The sequence below is a fragment of the Protopterus annectens genome, chromosome 5.part0 (assembly GCF_019279795.1).
Source record: "Protopterus annectens isolate FY-2018-M chromosome 5.part0, PAN1.0, whole genome shotgun sequence".
NCBI classification, from domain to species: Eukaryota; Metazoa; Chordata; order Ceratodontiformes; family Protopteridae; genus Protopterus; species Protopterus annectens.
Window position 1 is genome coordinate 1,801,903,243 of NC_056735.1, and position 24,262 is coordinate 1,801,927,504.

Consider the following 24,262-nt stretch of genomic DNA (forward strand, 5'->3'; position numbering starts at 1 on the left):
AATTTTAACTCATAAAGTTAAAATAACTTTAGAGAAATACAAGTTTTTGTCTTATTCAATAAGCCCCAAATACTTACATAGACTTAAAAATAAAACAAAAAGATTGAATAAACAAAACCATATCAAAAAAATCTTTTCTCTAAGGAAAAAGAAGAATGTTTCTAGTAAACCAGAAATACTAGATGAATTTAGAAATCACTTTCACAAAATTAACCATAATAACATTAACATGGAACCTAAAGATAAAATAAAGGAGTTTATAACCACAAACATGAATAAAAAGCTTAATAAACAACAGATTAAACTATTGGACAAAAGTATTTCATATACAGAGGTTATTACACAAATAATTAAGCTTAAATCAAACAAAGCACCGGGTAATGATGGTATTATACCAGAGATTTATAAAATCCTTTCTAAAAGTGCATATTCATTAATACATAAGGTTTTTATTTTGGCCCAAACTGAGTTAATAACCCCCCCATCTTGGCAATATACATTTATTTCGCCAATTTTAAAACCTAATAAAGATCCAACTAGATGTACTTCATATCGGCCCATCTCATTACTTAATGTTGATTATAAAATGTTTATGAGTATTTTTGCTGATAGATTGAAGACAATCATCCCCGGCATTATAGATATAGATCAGACAGGCTTCATTGTAAATAGAAATACTTTTGATAATATAAGAAGAACTTTAACATTAATTGATTTTGCAAATAGGAAAAAGAAAGATTTAACACTTATTAGTCTTGATATAAGTTCAGCATTTGATTCAGTAAGTTGGGACTATCTGTTTACCTTACTGAAGTGCACAAACGTCTCAGATGCATTTGTAAATCTAATTGAGCATTTATACAAAGGAACATTGGCTTATATTAAGGTAAGAACATATGTTTCACAAAAAATACCCATTTTTAAAGGTACGAAACAAGGATGTCCACTTTCTCCACTATTATTCACTTTAGTAATGGAGCCTTGGGCTAATTTGATCAGAAACAGTACTGACATAGAGGGTTTTGAAATAGATGAAAATACAACATCCAAAATTCAACTTTTTGCAGATGATGTTCTAATTACATCAGCAGGATCTAATTCTTCTATACAGTCTCTATTTGATAAAATGATGAATTTTAAAAGTATTTCTGGTTTAATATTCAATGAAGAAAAAACTAAAATACTACCTATATATACACGAAAAAATATTCTCATTAGTGATTTTACTAAATATGTACCCAATTCAGGTCAGATAACTTATTTAGGTATAATACTATCTAAAGATATTAAATCTATTATATATAATAATTATGATACCTGTTTTCTTAATATACAAAATCTTTTTAATACCTGGAATAATATGTTTTTACTATGGAGGAGAGACTTACAATTATTAAAATGATAATATTCCCCAAGATTTTATACTTAATACAATCAATAATACTTCCACCTACAAAAATAATTATCAAGAAACTGAATACACTAATGTTAAATTTCCTATGGGCACCTAATAGACCTAGGATTGCATTAAAGAAACATACTAATAGCTGGTCTCAAGGGGTATTTCTTTTCCAGACTTTAATTTATATACTATCTCTTCTATTGTAAAAGTTATTACTTTATTAATAGATCAGTCATATGTCAAAATGGAAAGATTATTGGGAGCTAATTAGTATGCACTTCATGAAAATCTCCTTAACACATAAAAATATGATTGTAAATAACTCCATGTTATGGTTACTAAAGGAATTTTGTACTTCACCTATTACACCTAAACATATGGTTTGTTACCCATTAAATATTATTATTAGCTATCGTAACTTTATATTCATGCACCCTAAGTATAGGGAATGGAATTTTATTATATTCCTATAATGTATACTCAGGGTATGCTTTTGTCATCTACTTCTGAAGGAACTCATTTAGCTATAGATAATGATCTAAAGTACTGGTATCAGTTGATATCTGATAATAAAGTTAAAAATCTAGATTTCTTAAAACAAGAATTTGATCTAAGAGAAACTTGCTGGTTAGAGGTTCAGACCTTTAGACAACATCTCATTAATAAAATAGATCTAATGTCTATAACAGTTAAAGAATCTATTCCAACACTGATTGATTACTTGATATTAAATTTACAACATAAAGTTTCTGATAAAGGTAAACTTTCATACATACATAAAATTATCAGACAAGAAACTTTTACAGTGTAGATACATACTGGAATTATTTCACTTCTATTAATGGGGACCCACCAAATCAACAAGATAAACAATATATATTGGAATCTGCCTATAGAACTACATCTTCCATTGTCTGGAGACTTTATACATGGAAATTTTTACATAGATCTTTTTATACACCTTTGATGATGAATAAAATAAATAATAAAGATAATTTATGTAAGAGATGTAATGTAGAAATTAATGCTGACTGGGCTCATATGTTTTATGACTGTATAAAATTGAAAGAATACTGGAAGTCAATTAATGAATTTTTGCAGGCTCTTTTACAGATAATTTCATTATTTCTAAATCTCTTATATTATTCAACACACCTGTACCTCAAAGTGTTAAGGTTAAGCTTCCCTTGTTATGGTCTATTCTAGCAGTGGCTAGGAAAATAATAACCAGAAATTGGATTTCAGATACACCTCCTTCATTCAATGAATTTAAAAATGTTATGAATATAGTGTGACATATGGAAATAAACACAATTAGGTCAAGAACAACTAGAAAAACATCTTATTATATTGTATGGGATAATTTACAAAATTTGTTAAAAAAATCCTAATTTCAATAGCATGGTATTTTAGTTTAATTAATTGATCTGATTGTAGTGGATGTCTTTGTAAATACTTTAGTTGTTTTGTTGAATGTTATAATCATATCTTTTTTTAATTACTTGTATAAAATTGTTATGATATTGCTCTTGTATGTTAAAACAATAAACCTGTTTTGAAAAAAAAAAAAAAAAAAAACTTAGCTAAACACCAGAGACCTCCAAAACACAAAATTGCTACAACTAACACAATCCCCTAAGCACCCACAAAATACCATTATGACTCTGTCATAGCTCATGTTGGTGTGAATGACCTGAGATGTACCTCAGTGGACTATATGAAGAGAGACATGGTTGAGCTCTCTGAGTATGTGTCCCAGGCAGGTATGTCCCTAGCCTTGAGCAGCATACTACCCTCACCTAAAATGATGCTGCAGTGCAAACAAAAAATTATTAATTTCAATAATTGGCTTAGTTTTTGGTATAATTCAAAGTGGATCCATTTGCTGTTTGCCTGGGAAGCCATAGTCGACAAACCTTGTTGCTTTGCCAGAGATGATTTACACCTGACACATCTAGGCTTTTAGCTGCTGGAAAAGGCTCTTGCCTTCCCCATAGTGCCTTTTTTAGGCAAGGACTCAAAAAAACATTATCTATGTGAAATTAGCCAAGCAAAGCAAAATAAGGGTCATGCTGCTAAATACCAGGATCTTAAACCAAAAATTGCACTCCCCCAAAGCACTCATCACTAGAAGATGTAGATGTCTGTGCAGTCACAGAAACCTGGTTCTAGGCCTCAGAGAGTACTCCGGCCTTTGAAGACTAAGTGGCCCTTTAGCACCTTTAGATCGTAAAATGACATGAAAACCAAAAGAGTCAGTGTTTCTATCTATTTAGCGATAAATTCACTTCCCGTTTAGTTAGACTGGACTACTCCATAGATTTACTCCAAGTCCAGGTTATGGTGATGGGTAAGATCCCCATTCAAGTCCTAGATCCCCTCCATGGGTCACGATGCCCAGGAAGCCTACTTGACCAAACTGGTGACAATCCAAATTTTACCAAACACTCTGGTAATGGAGGATTTCAATTATCCCACCATCAACTGGGAAACCTACTCTAGCCCCAACTTGCTAGTGCAAAAGTTCCTCGACTTTGTTAATTCAAATGCCCTGGAACAAATTGTTCATAGATAAACAAGAAGAACAAACATTTTAGAACTGGTCCTCACTAACATGCCAAGCAGATGCACTGTCACAACTGTTGGACACTCATTAGTTAAATCTGACCACAAAACAGTCACCTTCGAGCTGGCACTAACACTAGAACTCACAAAGGGTGAAATAAGACTAAAAAACTTCACCAAGGCAAACTATACTCTCCTAGATGAAGGTATAAATGTATTCCAAGTCCCACCTCAAGCTGGAAGTAGAAACTACGTGAAATCTTACACCAAAGCCCTGTACAGTCACTTGCATAAGTGTATAAATTCAGCTGTACAAGAAAGAACCAAAACTAGGACTCCAAGTAAAAAGATGCTGCCATGATGGATGACCAGCATCAACAAACATTACAATAAATGCAAAATGTTGCTGTCCAAGAAAATAAAGGCAAGACCCTAGCAATGGAAAAGCACCCCCCTCGGCCTCAACAGACAAATAAGAAAACTATCATAGTGGATGACTCCACATCATGCAGCACACCTGTTACCAGTGGGGTGCCACAGGAATCAGTACTGGGCCTTCTACTGTTTGGTGCGTATTTCCCAGAAGTTCAGGTCAAAACTAAGGTGTTGTGGCTCACCAAGTTTGCAGATGACTGCAAAGTAGGTGCAATCACTGAATCCCCAAATTATGTCAGTATACTCCATGAGGGTCTCAGGCAGACCAATGACTGGTGTATTAGTCACGGTCTCAAACCGAATGCAAAGTAATGCATCATCATGCCCTTCAGCACAAACATGGTCCCTTCACACTATCAAATCAACAACAATACCCTAAGTACCCACAAAGTGGTAAGGGACCTGTAATCACAAGTTGACTGCAATCTTAACTTCAACCACCATACTGTAGTAAGGAAGACTTTCTACATAGCACACTTAATTAGTAAAGGCATCACCTTGAAAGCAAAAGAGGTTATAACTAATCTGGACCATAATTGTATATAACAGCCCATTTGGTATGTACTATACAAAACACATGGAGCAACTGGCAAGATCTAAAAGGTTTCCAAAAAGAAGAGGAAGGAGCTCCAGCATGTGCCCTACACAGACCGACTGAAGTCCCTCTCACTATACTCCATGTCATATAGACTTCTTAGAGGAGAATTATGCCTGGCCTACAGAGCAATCCAAGACCCAGACCTAATACATTTGCTGCATATCAGTAAATCAATCGGGACTAGGGCTACCGATTCCAGGGATGTAAATGTGGCCTGCCACTTAAATACAACATGCAAGAGGGACAGATTTATCTCCCAGTGTTTGCTGCATCTTTGGAACAGACTACCAATTAATGTGAAACAGAACACCTTTATGATACTGTTCAAGAGTAACCTGGATGAGTGGATGGGGCACCATAATTTCTTACCGGGGATAGCATCCAGTCATCATTAAATGCAGTCTTGGGTATTGACTATCATTTTCATGCTATTACATTGGAATGCGATGGCTAGGCTTAAAATGACCTTCAGGTTGATTGATAGAGTAGTAATCTTCTATGATCTTAAGATCCTATATCTATACATATCTCTCTCTCTCTCTAGATAGATATATATATATATACATATATATATATATATATATATATATATATATATCTATATATATATATATATATATATATATATATATATATATATATATATATATATATATATATATATACACACACACACACACACACACACACACACACACACACACACACACACACACACACACACAACAAGTACTGCATACCTCCAATACGTGAGGCATAAGACTGACATTTGAAATATATGACCTGGTCAATAAATTCAGCCTTTCTCTCTCTCTTTTTTTGTCTACAAAATGTAAAAATGTAGGGATGAAAGGTAAAATCTTTAAACCATATAGTTGAATTTGGAAAGTCTCTTCACTCTTTAATCTGCAAAACCCAACTTCTCCATCATCTACTGTACCTATGGTCAGTTGTTGCATGAGTCTAGAAAGGACTTTACAGACTGTTTCTAAAATATGAGAAAACAGCCCTTTAGCTCATAACTCAATAGGATTCAGGTAAGATGAGAGTGCTTGTCAATGTCAGATCATAGAATAGGTTATAATAGGTTCAAAGCTGCGGAACGCACCCCAGCCTTACCTGGTTACTCATCCTAGCATATATTCTGTCCCGGAAAACCAAAGGAGGTGGAGTTTCAATATATATTACACACACATACACACACACACACACACACACACACACACACACACACACACACACACACACACACACACACACACACACACCTCCAGCAGGCTGGTCAAACAGTATGACGCACAGGAGACACTCCATGTGCAGTTAACCATTGACAAGACCCCATTTCAAATTATAGCTAGCTACAGGCCCCCAAATTTGTCTCAAGATGTTCACTACACCTATCTGGACCTCTTCAAATCTCTCAAAATTCAACCCTTTACCCTGAACCTGGGTGACTTTAATTACCCAACCACAAATTCGAAAAACTACTCATGCCGGCACACGAGTGCCCAGAAATTCCTTGATTTTATCAATGCAAATGCCTTGGAATAGCTAGTTTATACCCCCACAAGAAGTGATAATATCTTGGACTTGGTAATAACCAACATGAGTAATCACTGCAGCACTCCTACAGTATCATCCTCCCTGGTAAGATCCAACCATAAAGTGTTTTTTTTTCAAAGTCACCATCTCCCCTGCCCCCCTATAGCTAGGGTCAAACAAAAAAAACTTCTTCAAAGATGATTACAACCTCCTGAGGGATGGTATAAACAGCTTCACAGCCCCCTCCCCCACTGTAGGCACTGGCACCGATGTCCAAATCTACACAAAAGTACTATACGAGCATTTATATAGATGCATGGAATCAGGAATACCCAAAAGGACAAAATCATCCTCCGCAAGGAAGAGTAAACCTGTCTGGTGGACATCTGTAATAAATAAACTATATAACATAAGGAAAAAAAATGCTGTCCAGGACAAAGAAGGAGCAGGTGCCCACTTGGAAGCAATCTCTCCTTAGCCTGAACAAGCAAATAAGAACACTAGTGAAATTCTCTAAAGCCAACTTTGAGTCCAAATTGGCCACATCTACAAGAGACAATCATAAGACCTTCTTCACATATGTTCACAATCTCAAAGGAAGCACCCAGATTTGTTCAGAACTGGTGGTCAAGGACACCACATACACAAATGTTGTAGATATAGCCAATCTACTGGCTGACAGATTCAGTGAAACTTCTCCCCTCTGTTCCCTCCATCAGTAAATCAGGTCATCGCCAGTACCTGCCCCACACCCCTTATCTCTAGGGAACAGGTCATCACTGCCATCTCAAAGGCAAAAAAATACAGCCTCTATGAGATCCAATAACATCCCAGACAGCATCCTACATGAACTCAGGCATGAACCTGCAGCACCATTAGGCACCCTGTTCAACCAAAGCCTGAGTACCACCTTTGTCCCAGCTGAGTGGAGGACAGCCACTGCCATCCCTTTACACAAAGGTGGAGCGTCCACTGATCCAGGAAATTATAGACCTATCAGCCTAACTAGCCTGATCTGCAAGGCCATGGAACAGATTATCATGGAACTAATTAATAGGGACATTGGCAATTTCCAAACACTTGACTCTACACAGTTTGGCTTTGTCAAGCGGAGGTCATGTCTGTTAAATCTGGTTGACTTCTTTGAGACAGTCACCAAAGCCATGGACAAGGGGAAGATGATACACACCGCCTAACTTGACCTGGCCAAAGCCTTCTACACTTTTCCCCACTCAGGCATAGTAGATACATTCTCTCAATTAGGCATCAATCCATATGTTACCAGATGGGTGGCAAACTGGCTCACTGATAAAATCCACCTAATCAAAATAGGGGAAGCCACCTCAAGCAGTAGACCTGTAATGAGCGGTGTACCCCAGGGATTGGTCTTGGGGCCTATATTATTTGGGATATACTTCTCTGAAGTGCAGGCCAAACCAGTGGGCTATGGCTGACCAAGTTTGCACATAACTGCAAGCTGTGCACAGTCATCAATTCCCCAAGTGATGTGAACATCCTCCAAGAGGGTCTCACCCAAACAAATGACTGGTGCCAGAAACATGGCCTCAAGCAGAATGCCAAAAAATGCATCATCATCCCCTTTTGGGTGAGTGATGTCCGCACATATTATTACATTAATAACAATGTCCTAAGTACACAATCAATAGTGAGGGATTTGGGCACCCAGGTTGATAGCAGCCTGACATTTAACCACCATGTTGCTTCCGTTGTTTGGAAAGCTTTCCACATGGCCCACCTCATAAGTAAGGGTATCTCATCCAGGGACAAAGAGGTCATAAAATCCCTGTATTATTCCCTTATAAGGCCAATTATCAAGTACAATACCCCCTTCAGCATGTACCTCGCAAAGCACATGCAGCAGCTGGAAAGACCGCAAAGGTTCCCCACCAGGAGAATCCAGGGCCTCAAACACCTAACATACACAGATAGGCTAAAAGCTCTGGCCCTCTACTCATTTTCATACAGAATCCTCAGAGATGACCTCTGTGTGCCATACAAAGCAATCTCAGACCCCGCCTTGATGGGACTGCTGCACATCCACAAGTCAAGCTCCACTCGAGCAACCCGTATGTATGACCTCAAACTGGTCTGTGATATCAATAGGATTTGTTGGTGAGACAGATTTGTGTCCCAGAGACTCCCCCATCTGTGGAATAGACTCCCTCTCCAGGTCAAGCAGAGTACCTCATTATCCCTTTTTAAGCACAACCTGGATAACTGGATGGGAAACAGAAAATACACTCCTGGGATTCCACCTGTGTCCCTAATGGGCAGGGGCTCTGGGTGCTGACTTGTCTAAACATGGGCTAAACTCTTGGCTAGGCTTATAAGGGCCTCAGGGCCAATAGCCTAGTAACCTTGTATGATCCTGTGATCCTATGAACAAAGCCTCTGCATACCTATATGTACTGATAACCCTCTGCCATTTAAGTTATATCCTGAGAGATTCATTCAGATCATGTACAGATGAGAATGTGGGAACCTTTCTCAACATTTAAAGGTGTTTTTATCATAAATGTTAATCTGCACAACCACGCTTTGAAGGGCATTCATTTCAAACTCACCTGTATTCTCACTCATAAAAGGAAAGTTTATACTTCCGGCTATGACAGTAGATGACAAAGGATATTCTCACTCATAAATGGAAAGTTTGAACTTCCAGCTATGATAGTAGATGACAAATGATAGGGAATAAACACTGAATTTCTTACAAAAGTATAGTGAAATGTAATATAAAGATCTGAAAACATACTCAACTTATTTTACTCAGCAATGAAAAGTGTACCACATTTGATACCCACAAATTTCTACAACCTTTCCAAGATTTGTTTGGAAGCTCATTGAAAAAAAAAAGATGCAAGGAGAGTTTTCTAATTCAAACAGGGTATCACACAAGTAGTATTGCTGACATTTATGGGCTTTTTTGTGCCTAATAAAATAACTTTATTGGCTAATAAATATCCTTAGTTCGTGTGTCTAAGATCTATTGGAGATAAAATGATAAAGAAAGTTTGACTTACTTTAAATCTTACCACACAATCAATCTGGGACAGAGTAAACTTAGGCAAACACATCAGGCCAGTGCACTATTGTGGTTACCTAAGGGAAGCAGAGAAAACACAGACATCTGAGACAACTGTTAGTATGGAATCACATCCAAATAAAGTTCTGTAGATTTATAAGACAGGGGTTTACCTTTGCTTATCTACCCTTTGACAGTAACAGTATGAAAATTATCATTTCTCAGGAGAATGGGATGACAGCTGTAAAGGGAGTAGCTTAAATAAATAAATGGGGATACTTACTATTTTGTAATTAATTGGTTAAATGTGTCTGTATATGGTAAAACATAACAAGCTAAATACTGTTTATCAAGAAATAAAATATAACCTTATATTTGTTACACAGTTTAGGTTACTTATTATTTTGTAATTAATTGGTTAAATGTAAATATAACCTTATATTTGTTACACAGTTTAGGTTACTTATTATTTTGTAATTACACAGTTTAGGTTACTTATTATTTTGTAATTAATTGGTTAAATTTGTCTGTATATGGTAAAACATAACAAGCTAAGTACTGTTTATCAAGAAATAAAATATAACCTTATATTTGTTACACAGTTTAGGTTACTTATTATTTTGTAATTAATTTGTTAAATTTGTCTGTATATGGTAAAACATAAGCTAAGAATTGTTTATCAACAGATAAAGTGTAACTTTATATTTGTTACAGAGTTTAGGTTTCATGGTTATTATTATTTCTAAAAATTAAATAAGGTTTGGTTATGCTGATAAGTTGTGCTTTAGTTTTAAAATACTTAGTGCATTGATCTGGTTTGCTTACTATTACTAGTAAAATGAAATAAGGCTGAAAAAATAAAGTTCTATGGTACAAAGACTTTTAAATAAAATTCATAGACTTGAACTAGATGAAAGCTATTCTTAAAAGTGAAGAAGGTGTACACTCAAGCTAAGCATACACAGACAGCAGTTCCAAACAGTTTTTTTTTAAGTAATAAAACCCATTCTTTTTATAGGACCACTATTTTATAGATTTATTATTCAGTATCAAACAGTTATTTTAATTTACTCAACTGCTAGGTTTCCTTTGTTTGTCTGTAGCTTTCAGTTATGAAACAGCAGCAAGGGAACATTTTTAATAACTGACCTAATTAAATTATCTCCCTTTAAATTTGAAAGAGCCATTTTGATAATTTATTTTAAGCAGGTTAAGGTTCACCTTCTTTCTGAAGTTCACTTGTCATTTGAAAAGGTTATTTATATTGTGAGTATAAATGCTGTTTCCAGGCCACAACTCCCACTCAAAAATCTGACTACTTTTTAATCTGACAAAGTCATGATGGCAAAAGAAACAAGTAATGTAAATCCGTGGGTTGACCGTTAGGAATCGTTTAGTGTCTGAAAAGAGATGCAGATGTCATTTGATCTCCCAGATGTCCCATTTCTTGCCTAAGCACCACCGGAACAAACTTAGCTGCACATATGGTGTAATGTGGGTTATGAGAGTTATGAAAACATCTTCACTTCCCACTGATTTTTTTCAAATAAGCTGAATGTGTGACAACATGGATGATTAACAAATGTTTTAATCATCATGAATATATTGTTTACAACAAAATAACTACAAGTATTTCTGCACTAAATGTTTAAATAAAAGGTAGAAGTAAAAACAAAGCAGGAAACATTATCATTTTCATTTAAATTTAGGGACTATTTATGAACAGTGGTGGTTAGTGTGAAACATGAGGACAGCAGGTGTTTTCCAAATAATGTATTTTCAGACCTATACTCCTCCCAAAAGATTATAACCTAGCATGTTTACTGATTTGTTTTAATTATTAAAATAAACCGAAGCTTAATACCTAATTACAAGGCAACATGAGTACTGGAGTGGTAGATGAAGAATCATCTGTTAATACTGTGCATTTTTAAAAAGAGAACCCCACTTTATTAAAACACAATGTAAACAGTTAATGCATAGTGTGATTTGTGTAATCATAGATGTCTGTGTTTATTTCTGTTTGACTTTTAACTCAACAAGATGATATGCACTTTTCCAAGTGAATACAAGTGTAAGATCCAGGTATATTTGTGGACAGTGTCAGCTTAGTAGCTACAGGTTGGAAACATCTCTAAGATGTGTCGTGCTTTAATTTCCACAACCTTTATGAGTTACCTTTAGGATTCTTCAACTCTTCAGCTTCTTGATTACCTGTTTCACATCACCTGTGCCTATTACATTTGCCTGCAATCCATAGGAAGACAGGGAGTAATCCAGTCTGGACCATTGGAATACTTTATACCAGGGGGAATCATATTTTTCTTTTCACAGAAAAAATTATAATACAACTAAAATTAAGAGAGACTCAGATAAAGGAAGCTGAAGGCATATACTTTTGACACTTGGGATGGTTTAGTGGCAGAGCATTTAGCTACTTTAAAAACATTATGGAAAAATAGCACAGCAACAGAAGAGTGAAAGAAGGAAGATGTGACTCCCATTCATGAGTGTATAAACATGAGCAGTCAGCAGTCTAGAAAAGGTTTAGTTTTATATGAGTGCATTGGAAGTAGTAAGAGGACTGTGAGAATCTGAAGATCATTTGGGCAGAAGCACAACAGAACATGCATGTACAGTGAAAGCTAGTGCTGACTATATCAGTTAATGAGTTCTTTGCCTCTTTAAAAATAAAAAAAGAGAAAAAACATAGAGCAATGCATAACAAAAAATCTCATTCATACCTCATTTCAGGGATGAATTGGCAATATACCATAAATGGTGCTCAGTTCATTCTTTTCTTCAGATAAATGCTTCTTTCATCTTCATTTCTGTGGAAATTTAAACTGATCACTTGTTCTAGCAAGATGTCAATAAGGACTGTGACATAATGCCTTGCAAAATTACCAAATACAAAATAAATAAATAAATAAACAGCAGCAGGTATTGGTTGAGTGGGATGGTCCAGCCTGCAACCTTATGGATAATATCCATATAACCTGTCAAAAACGGCTTCATCTTGGGTTATTTCCCACTACGTATAGTGGTTGATGCCGTTTGACTGTTTTGCCTTGAAAATGTTCACAATGTGATTGTCTGCATCAAACAAGGGACTGACAAAATAGAATACAGAGAAACTAATAAATGGAGCTCCATCTGAAGAAACTATGGTTTAGCAGTAACTGTGCAGGAGTTACTGGACATATATCAGCATGTATTTTGTTTTGTAGATAGTATGTAGACAAACAAAAAACCTGATAGAAAGTGTTGTAAAGGACAATTCAAGAAGTGATTGTAAGTTCAGGGAGATGTTAAAGAATACAATAGCTTCATTGCAAGACGAAACCTTGGGAATTATACTATGAGAGGAAAGGCACACAACTTGAAGGCAACTAGTAGAGACAATGCAAGTGAAACAGAAACACTAGTAGTATCGCGTGACAATAATAATAATAATAATCAAAGAATGTTAGAAAGCAATAAGAAAGTATAGAGGATATTTAAAAGCAGATTTTGATTCACTGCTAGTAGAAAACACTGGCCACTGTCTAACTTTAAAGATAATTGTTTTAGGTCCCACCTAAAATATTATATATAATTTCATATAGTTTCTGTGTGGAGTTGAAAGTTTGAAGGTAGTTCATAAAAGAGTAATAGGAATGTATGTAATACTCTGTAGTCTGTAAACAGAAAGGCATGCTCCCATATTGTAATGCTCATACTCCTTAGCAAAGGAAATAAAAATGAGATGTGTCAGCAACTTCAAAGTACCCCAAGAGATTTCACATGGAGCAAGAACATGGTTACTTTTAGGAAAAGCAACTAACACACATAAAAAACTGCACAATCCAAAGACAGAGGATAGATGAATAAAAGGTTCTATGAAGAAGCATTTTTCTATACAGATAGTAACAGCTGAATGAATGTTTCACCCCTGAGGCAGATACAGTGATGGAATTATTTCATTTTTTTTGTATTTTTTATAAAAAATATTTATTGGAATTTTAACCATGAAACATTAGTGAGCTCTTTAGGATTAATATTTGTAGTGATGTTCATTTTTCTTCTATTTATTCTATTGTTTGATCTTCCAGTTGTGTACTTGCGGATCAAATATACTATGCTAGTAACAACATTAATAAAAATAACTGAAATATACACTGTACTCATGTACAGACAAAAATCAAATACATATTTGAAACAAAAATCCAAAAGAAGTCTAGCATGACAGCGTTCTAAAGTGATATATGTTAATATAGATATTGGGACACAGACCTCATGGGTTACTACTGAACTCCTTCTTGCAAGTTGTTGTTTCAGTGTCAGTAAAGCAAAAATGGCTATCATTCATTTATACCTGAGGGATGGAACCCTTCATTAGTAAGCAAGCATAAACCAGGTGAGACAATTAACTTCCTTGCAATTCTCTGATTTAAGCTCAGTCTACCCCCCTCCAACTTTCATTTAGTAAATATCATATGCAGATCATCAGCTATGGATCCCTGAGGAATAAAATATTTCCACTAAGTGTCATTACTTTTGAAGCATAAGTGATACAGACATTAAATTTCCATACCAACACATGGAGTGATACATCTGATGGGAATTCCTTTTAGCAATAAGTACTGGTTCTGTGAAATGGCCCAGCCTTGAACTGTATGGATATAATACACATAAGCTTTCTGAAATGGACTGATCTTTTATTATTACCCACTACATACAGAGACTGATGCATCATCAACACTCTTGCATTTGCAGCATACGTATTGCATTCCGAGGAACTACTGAAAACCTATCTGTAGTGAAATATCACCTATTTAGCATATCTTACCATGTTGTTAGGGCCATGTCACCAGGTTTTAGTAAGCAGACTATCTTGCATGCTTAAGTCCACTTTCAGGATTAGAACCTAAATGGGGAGTAGTCATTTTCCCAGGTGTTAATAGTCATCCTATGGAGTCTATATCCCTTTCCATAACATTTTACTAGGTGTACCCTATCCTTTTATTAACAGAACTTCACCAGCTCTGTAACACATTCAGAACATACCTCCAGAAATCTTTCAACATATATTACATATATACTAACACTACACCTTAGAACAAATTCAAAGATAATTTCTTCATTGTATCACCTAATGGAGTTGTCATATACTGAGGTATTATGATTTGACTAACATACCTATAAGAAGAATTAGCTTAGAATGGAAATGAGACATGTGACTGGGGGGGGGGGTTAAAATCCAAACCTTGAAGTACAAGCAGTTCCATCGTGTATACCTATTTATTCTGACAAACTTGACATTGTGTATGCTTTGTACCAATGCACAATTATGATTTGGTATCACAAAAAAAGACAGGACGTCAGATGTGGTGTCAGAATTAATTGGGATTTGACATTGAAAGTTGCTTTGAGACATATTGAATTGCCTCTCAACTGTCCCTATTTTGGGTGAGCATTCCTATTTTCTGGCCTGATATAGCCTTGTACAGGATGTCCCTACTTTTAGAGTTATGTTCCTAATTTCAGAATTGATTTAACTCTACGCAATTTTTGAAATCACCTTATCACGTGCGATTTTTGGAGCCGTCAATTACTAGAAAAATAAAATAAATGTCCAACATACTAGTGGAAAAACAATTAAAAGAAAGACAGAAATCTTATATTTCCCCCTTTTGACACAAAAATAAATAACCCTGTGTACAATCCAGTTCATTAAAGTCTACAGGTTTTGCACTGCCTCTTTGATAATGTGTTGATGTTTTTCCATATTTTTTCACTTTGATTTTCAAACGTGCTTCTGAGTAGTATCCTACATTCCTACTGGAAGTGAGAATAGCTATATGCTAATTATTATTCATATTTATGCTAATTAAATGTCCAGATATTTAACTGGATATAGCTACTTTTCAAGGGGCTTTTTTTTGCTATTTATAGTGTCTATATGTTCTGACTTTTTGTGACATTATGTTCTAAAATATTCGTACTACTGGATTCGGTTACAGTCAGCCACATGGATGCAAGGCCACTAATGGGCAAGCCATCTGCTGTCTCACTCTGCAGTAAGTCTTGTTTTTGGATTTATGAATATCTATGAAGAAAATTAGCTTGGTTTCACCCAGTGACATTACAGATAACACTCTATTTTTATACCCGTCACATCCCACTGAATCGCCAATGTATTTTCATTTAAAATTCTTCTTTTTTGGCTTGAAATGATACCATATACCACTGATATTTTTGAATCGGCATGGCATGGAAACTCTCTGAAAAAGTTGAAACTGACAATTTGACATTTGAAGCTGTTTTTTTACTGCAAGTACACTTATAGAAAAAATTCAAAAACTAAAGTGCAATGTTCCTTGCTTTCATGAATGAGGAAGCTGTCAAGATATTTGACTTTTACTTTCAGTAAGAGGGGAAACATTTACAATATTGTAGTTTCAAAAAGTAAATTTGAGACATACTGCAAACCAATGTAGGAGCCTATAATATGTGAAATGTTTTTCATTAACATTCAAGGGGTTCAGCATGTAATAGATGCTTGTATAGCTAAACTTACAGAGCACAATATCTAACGTGCAAATTTCAGTGAATGGTGTACAAAATCTTGCATTTATTGCAGCCTGCTATATCAAGTAAATGTGACAACAGTGTCGGTATGTTTTAATTAGTGTTACATTGTGGAGCTAGCCATGAGTTACAGAGTACAGAGTGACAACAGTGTCGGTATGTTTTAATTAGTGTTACATTGTGGAGCTAGCATGAGTTACAGAGTACAGAGTGCTGAGCAAGGTATAGATGATATTCCATTTTCTTTTTTGGCCATGTTATCATTGACTTCCTTCAGATCCCTGCCTCTTCCATAGCTTATCCTCCCTGGGGGCACTGAATCTTGAAGGGGCTATCACTGCATGAGTCTTGCCATTGTTCCCAAGAAAACCTCATAGCAGCCTATGCTATAAAACACTGTGCGACTCTGGAGTGGAATTGAGAAGGTGTGCCAGTCATACTACTGCATGACTGTGGAGAGGAACTGAGAAGGTGGGCCCGTCATATTACTGCATGACTGTGGAGAGGAACTGAGAAGGTGGGCCAGTCATATTACTGCGCGACTGTGGAGAAGAACTGTGAAGGCAGGCCAGTCATATTACTGTGTGACTGTGGAGAGGAACTGAGAAGGTTGGCCAGTCATATTACTGTGCGACTGTGTAGAGGAACTGAGAAGGTGGGCCAGTCATATTACTGCATGACTGTGGAGAGGAACTGAGAGGGTAGGCCAGTCATATTACTGTGCAACTGTGGAGCGGAACTGAAAAGGTGAGCCAGTCATATTACTGCGTGACTGTGAAGAGGAAGAGGAACTGAGAAGGTGGGCCAGTCACACTGCTGCTAGCAAACTGGGTGTTTCTGAGGGACCTTGCCCCCTAAATGCTGGCATAATCAATTAGTGGTCCAGTAAGACATGATCATCAATCAGTTAGCATGGAAGATTAAGGCTATGAGACTTTTACTTTCGGAAGGAGGGAAAACTAATACAATATTGTAGTTTCAAAAAGTAAATTTGAGGCACACTGCAAGCCAATGTAGGAACCTATAGTATGTGAAATGTTAAAGGACCATTTTTTTCAGTCCAGGCTCTTCATTTTCCTACTGTGTAAGTGGTGAATCAAATAAAGAGTTCATCTGAGGCAGTTGTCATGATTTATGCTCCTAAAAGAGAGTCTACTGTTCTTAAATCTGGGACATAGAAGAAGTAAAGTACATGGAGTCAGTGGGAGTTATAGTCAAACCTAGAAAACTAACAGAATGAGCTAACAGTGTATTAATATTCAAGAGACAAAGTAAGATAACTTTTTGAAGTTTTTGGTCAGCTTACCAGTGTCTTCAGATCCCTGTCTTTTCTCTTTTTTTTTCCTTTCACCCTGAGGCCAGTGTATTGTGCGGCTATCTTCATTTGCTCAGATGTCCCCTCATTGGATCAGTTCCACATCTCTGGGCAAGAAGGCCTCTGTGGTCATTCAGGCTATACTGCAGCCAAGGAATGGAGAAGTGAACACTCTTATACTGTGGTCAGGCCAAACTTTTTGCTTAATCTTTACCTCCCACTGATATGCAGGACTGATGTTTCACAGGTAGGTATGCAATGGCACTTCAAAGAAAAGTCCCCCACCTGTGTGGTAGCATATACCTCTTTGCCCACACAGTGACTGTAGCAAGGGCTTTTCTTTCACAGCCCTTTTATCACCACTGGGGCTCATGAGTTGGCTAACCCTGCCACACTCCCACACCTTCTCTTTTGAAGACGTGATTGGGCAATGCATTCCTATTCTTCTTCCTCATGCTCAGCTCCAGGTATATCATGGAATACATTTGACCAAACTATCCTCAAAATTCTGATCAAAGCATTCTTATCTGGATTGATTATGAAAAAGGGCTGAGGTTTTTAGAACCATCCTTTTCAACCACAGCTGTAAAATTAACTTGGGCCGCTTGGATCATAGACAGAATTTTTGCTTTACACCTCTATGCCAGTGAAGCTGGCCACAAAGTCAGGAATGTATTGATCCTAAAGACAGTAACACATTGATCAATGACAATATGCCAGTGCTTCCCTGTTAAACATCCGTCCCAGAGTGTTAATGAGCACATGCTGAGGGAGCAGACATTAGGGCACAAAACAAAACTAAAAACATTGCACACTTTCTAGTGGTAGTATGATGCTGCACCAGGGTCATTGATATTTTCATCTGCCCCAGATGAGGGTCAGGTAGAGGCTGGCCAGGTTATGATGGGTCCAATAAGCCATGAAAATGAGGGAAGGAGCTGGTGGCAGCTGATGGCAGATATAAAGAGACCCCTCCAAAGAAAAACAAACTAACATACAAACAAAAAAGACAGCCTGGGGGTGGGGGTAGATATGATCTGGTAGACCAGGGGAAGGAGCTAGTATCAGCTGATAGTATCAGCTGATAGCAGCAAACAAGACAGCTTGGCTTTCAGGGGTAAGCTATGCGATATGTTTCACTAATCCACTAATCCATCTGCCAAAGATCTGATCAAAGCTTTCATATCTTTATTAATTATGAAAAGGGCCAGAAGGTTTTAGCACCATTCTTTTCAAGCCCACGTCAGATGAATAGAAATGTTCTAAAAGTGAACTCGTCTGAGACTTTTGCCATGGCAATTCACTCTAGCTTTAAGTTCCCTACAGCATCTGTCCTTATCCTGTTAGCGCTAGTGAAGACCATAGACTGAAGTTTATGTTCAGTGCCACAGTGTGATTCTCAATGACAGACTGTAGTTTTAGGACTAGCAGTCAGTTACTGTATAATTCTGCTGCCACCATCTGTGGAATAGCCATAATATAAACACTTCATAACACCTGAGAACTTATCAGTGGATGAGAAGGCTATGGTGTCTCCTGTCTAATGTAATACAATGACATTGCAAGTTTCAGAACGTAAAGACACTGACGGTAAGGTTTCTTTGTGGTGACTCAATGTAGATTCAAACTGTATCCCTCTTACTTCCACTGCACCGCCTCCCTGTCATGCAGCAAATCCCGTGTAAAGTATCAAACACGGTTTAAGTCCTTCTATTTGAAAGAGCTTTGTTGTCTTCCCAACCTACATTGGCAGTTGTTTTAATGGCTTTAAGACTGCTAACAATCTACAGGTTTAGACATTAATCTTCTGGGCTCAAGCCTTTTTCTTCTTCTTATCATGTTCAGACCAATGGGATTCACTTGAGTAACAGCATTGTGAAGGCATGTTTGTGACATTGCTTCATGAGGTGCTCAAAATACATCACTTCCATAAATGCAGCACTTTTATGGTACTTGATGGCTTATGCTGTGCTTTATTATTAGGAAACATAGGAGGTTCAAAGCTACTGAGTCTTGGAATCATTACACCTTGCCAGTTCCCACCCATAGACTGTACTTCCCTTCTCAAGGAGAGCTAAGCTAGTCATACCCAGGTTGAATTTATGTGTACCCATCCAATTATACAAGTCCTGTTTGAAAGACGATAGTGTATCACATTGCTTTATCTGCAGAGAGAGTCTATTCTAGAGGTGAGAAAGATGCTGAGTAACAAATTTGTCTCTATACCTTGTTTTATTGTCTACTAAGGCAGGTTTTGATCTCTTGTTCTGGTATTTTTGGGACTATTTGATATGTGATGGTACAAGAGATACTGCACTACAGGACCCCTGAGTGCTCAGAAAGTGAGGCATATATTTCCTCTGAAGTGCCTATGATAAACAGAAAAGTGCTTCTAGTTTTTTTTTTTTTTTTTTTTTTTTTTTTTTTTTGTAGCTTACTGATTGCAAGCACATGATCCTCTTTATTATGAACTTCTTGGTTCTTTCAAACTGTTTATTGTGTTTGGTGAGGTACATCCCAAAGAGGGGCATTGTATTCTATAATTGGTCTGATTGGTGCTGAGTACAAGGGGATAATAACCACTTTAGATCTGAATGATATTCCCTTGGTGATCAGCTATGCCAAGTAGATGGATTTCCTGGCAACTGCTACTATGTTGGGGTCAAAGGAGAAGGAATTATCAAGCCATGTTCCCAGTTCTCTACCAACATTTTAATTTTGAAGTGGGGTATTGGTAATGCTGTATGCTGGGGTGTGCTTTGTCTGCCAAAGGTAACAATGTTGCTTTTTCAACATTTAATTTACTCCCAGTTTCAATACACCAGACATTCATAAGTATACATTTCTGGGGGGGGGGAGGGTCTCTTCATAATGCATTTAATTTATTAATTATCTAGATTGGGGTAGGTTTCAAGTGTATCGACCAAATCAAGGCAAGCTCTGAGAACAGTGTGACTGCTGTCAACAACTGGTGTTACAGTCTCTAAGAAGTCAGCAAGGTCTTTTAGACAGGATCTGCCTTTTACAAAACCAAACTGTTGCAGATCTGGTCTGCTGAGAATTTTAATGTTGATGTTAATCAAGTCTGTTATAAGGTTTTCCTTTAACTTTCAAAATAGACTCTTCTACCTGATATGGGGGTTAAGAGCTACAGCAAACAGAGGCCTTTGGATAGCTATCTCAGGACTGAAATTTACAGTATATTTATTTGGCAGGATATAGGCAATATCCACTGGGTCTGAATAGGTTTTGTCATTTAACATGGGTTCTGTACATTGTTGACATTAGTATTTTATTTTTTTAGAATAACTAAAGAAGAATTTGTAATTGTCCCTTGTCTTCAGATGCCAAATTGATGTCATGGTCTGACTTAATGTATATAATAGTCTCTTAAAATTCTTAGTCAAAATCCTAATATTTTCCATGACTTGGCATTTTTTTGATCTGTTGTATACTCTATTAAGTTTTTTCCCCCCTTTTATTGTAGATTTTGTTTTTGGCAATGGACCAACAGGATTGTTTGCTTTCAGATTTCCCCTTACGTTTGTAGCATTCCCCATGGACAAAGAAATACTGAATGACTGATACCTACTCCACATGTAACTCAATGTGAAAAACACCGGTGAAGCAAAAGGTCACATGTCAGTGTAGGAGAGTTACATACCTATCCTGATGGGAATTGCCAGCTGTTTCCCATAGAGTCCTGTACTGGGAGCTGCTTCATTGTGGAAAATTATCTAATCTGGTAAAGGTAGAAATGGGCTGTGGTTAACCAAATATGCTGATGAATGCAAACCGGATAAGGTCATTATTTAAATAAATGATGCTGTAGTCCAAAAACACTGTCTTCAAAAGTTACTTGCTGCAGTTGTAATGACTTCACATTTAATCTCAATAAATTTATCATAATGAGACTTGGCAGAAATCAATCAATCAATTCTATGACAAAATAAATGGTGAAAGCATATCAGCATTAAAGATGTAGGGGTAATAGTGGACAGACAGACATTTAATCCATGACTACTGTATGTTTATTTTATATTTTTAACTTATTTTCATTTGTTAACATAGGGAGACCAATGTCCCAGATGGATACATTTCAGGTTCAGCCCAGAAATGCACGAAGAAAAATCAATAGTAGAAAATTGTAAATACGTATTACATATTAACTGACAAAACAAACTGGCCAGTAACTGAATGGTACATTGAAATGTAAAACTTGGCTGAATCAATAATATACAGTAGTGAATTCATACAGAGATGTCAATATGTTCAATGTAGTTGAAATCAATCCCAAAGCCTAGTTTAGGCATTGTATGAGTCATCTATAAATGATGGATCATAAACTATATTCCCTAACCGGCTATTTAGACTACTGTTGAAAGACTGTACATTATCTAATTTTCTAATCCTATAGGGTAGGGCATTCCATAATAACTGCCCTCAACAGTGTTCTTTCAAAATGGAAACATGCCTAGGGACAACGACTAACCCATTATTATTTCTAGTTTCAATTAAATGATTTCATAGCCCAAACTTTTAATGTTATCCATTTTTCTTAATAAAATACCCTTATACTTTAATCTTTTAGCCTGAGAACAGCTTGAAGAAGAAATAGCTACACTGTACTATTTGAGGTATGATTACTGACTTGTAATGTCGCACAAAAGCCAGTATACCCCTCCTTGTAATATTTATTGAAATATATATTATAGCCATAAAATAATTCCTAACAACTACTAATGTTAGTTTTAAAGGAGAAATGATCATTATCATGCCAAAATCTCTTATAAATCTCTTATAATGTCAACAGATTCTAACACCATATTATTCATAGCAGAAGGATAGCAATAGTTTTTAGGACCAAAGTAAATGACCTTATTGCATTACTTTTTGACCAAATTTCTAAAGAGTCCATAAATCCTAGTTGCTAAAGTTTGATTAATGCAAATTATTTGCAATAGATTATAATATAGTAAGAAATCAAGCAATAAAAGTTTAAAAGGGGGAGTAGGGGAGGATAAAGAGGAAGGGCAATACATAGTTTATAATAGGAGATATAGGAATTTAGAGGGTCATACTGAAACATGGGGTTAGAAGTGAAAGGAAATCCATGGTCTATTATACTACTTACAGTATGCCATAAAACAGTGAGAAAACAAGCTAGATAAATCAGATAAGTAAACAAAATGGGAGGGGACATAGTATTGGAAAGGGCAGGTGAGGCAAGAGATAATTTAAATAGAAGAGAAAGGGATTTGTGGGTCATAGTGATAGATAAGGTTAGAAGTGAAGGAAATTTGTCGTCAGTTGTGCTAACACAGTGCATGATATGAGGAAAAAATGTGAAAAGGATTGTTGAGAATGATCTAGTAATCATATAGTACACACCTATGAACCCTAGCATTTGCATTGGGATTGTTTGTGCACGTATTTCTTGAGGTTGCTTCTGAATTTATTGAAGGGTGATATTTTTTATGTATGCTTGCAGCTCTTCCTGTAACTGTGGTGTCATAATAAAAAATAAAAAAAAATTGTTTGTCTACACCATTTTCAAAAAATATTCTGTAGCCTTTCTAATTCTAAAGGGCATGTCTAATTACTTTTGAGAACTCATTGTACACCATCATCACAATGTTGTATTTTGCAGACTTCAGATAAATCACCTGATATAACATTAGTAGAGTTTCTTAACTGGAAAAATCAAAAGGTTAGAAAACTTGAACAAGTAACAAAGGTTTCAGGAAATGTTATTATATTGTTTTTCTTATGTTTTATTTAGCAATAACCTATACTTAGTCAGATTTAGATCAAACACACTGCTGGGAAAAACTGCCACCAGATGATTGAAACTAATACTAACCATAAATATCAATAACTGAATCAACTAAAAGAAATGTGACAGATATGTTATATGACATGTCCCAGGATTAAGGGAAAAAGTCACATTTACAATCAGAAATAAAAAAATTAATTTTCTTCAGAAATAATCTTTAGAAATATGTGTGTGTGTGTGTGTGTGTGTGTGTGTATTAGCTAGATTACTCAGACAGGGAAATATTTTCCTAACAGTAGACCCTAGAGAAAGAATGTGATAAAACATGCATTAGCACACTATGTAGATCTGGATGTCCAATCTTCTTGGTTCAGTAACCACCTACAATACTTCACAGGGTTTGGGTAGGCCACATTAGCATGCTCAAGTGGGATTTCCACAGTCAAGGCTATTTTTTGTGGGACATGACAACGGCAAAATAAAATACTGGTAATTTTTTTGTCTGATCTGCCTTAAAGTATAGTTTGGATCGCAATAGTGGCAGTATTGCAATTTTTGCTGTGGGATTTGTCCTTCTGTGCTTCTACAACTGTTTATATTTCAGCTTTGCTGCTAGAGTCTTATATTCTGCTTATCATCTGCCTGCTTAAAGTTTTATTGCAGTGCCTTTCTGTTTATTTCATTTGCTACTATAGATAAATCTGCTACCATTAAGTGTCCTTGCTGCTCTCTACTGTGTATGCACTAATTACAGTTGTTCCCTCCCCACTGTAAATGCTATAGTTTCTGAACTTTTGACTTACCTGTGGGATCATTGAGATGTAGTTCTGAGTAACAGGACTAAGTGAATTGTCATTGGCTACAGGATCTGAAGTCACAGAGCTCCACTATTGATTTAATTTGATAGTACCCTTCTCTAACTCATCAGGTGTACCCCGTCACACAGTTGTGCCCAGCGAGCTTCTTTTATCTTAATCTTGGAGAAGCGTGGAAAGACCTGGACTGTGAGAAAT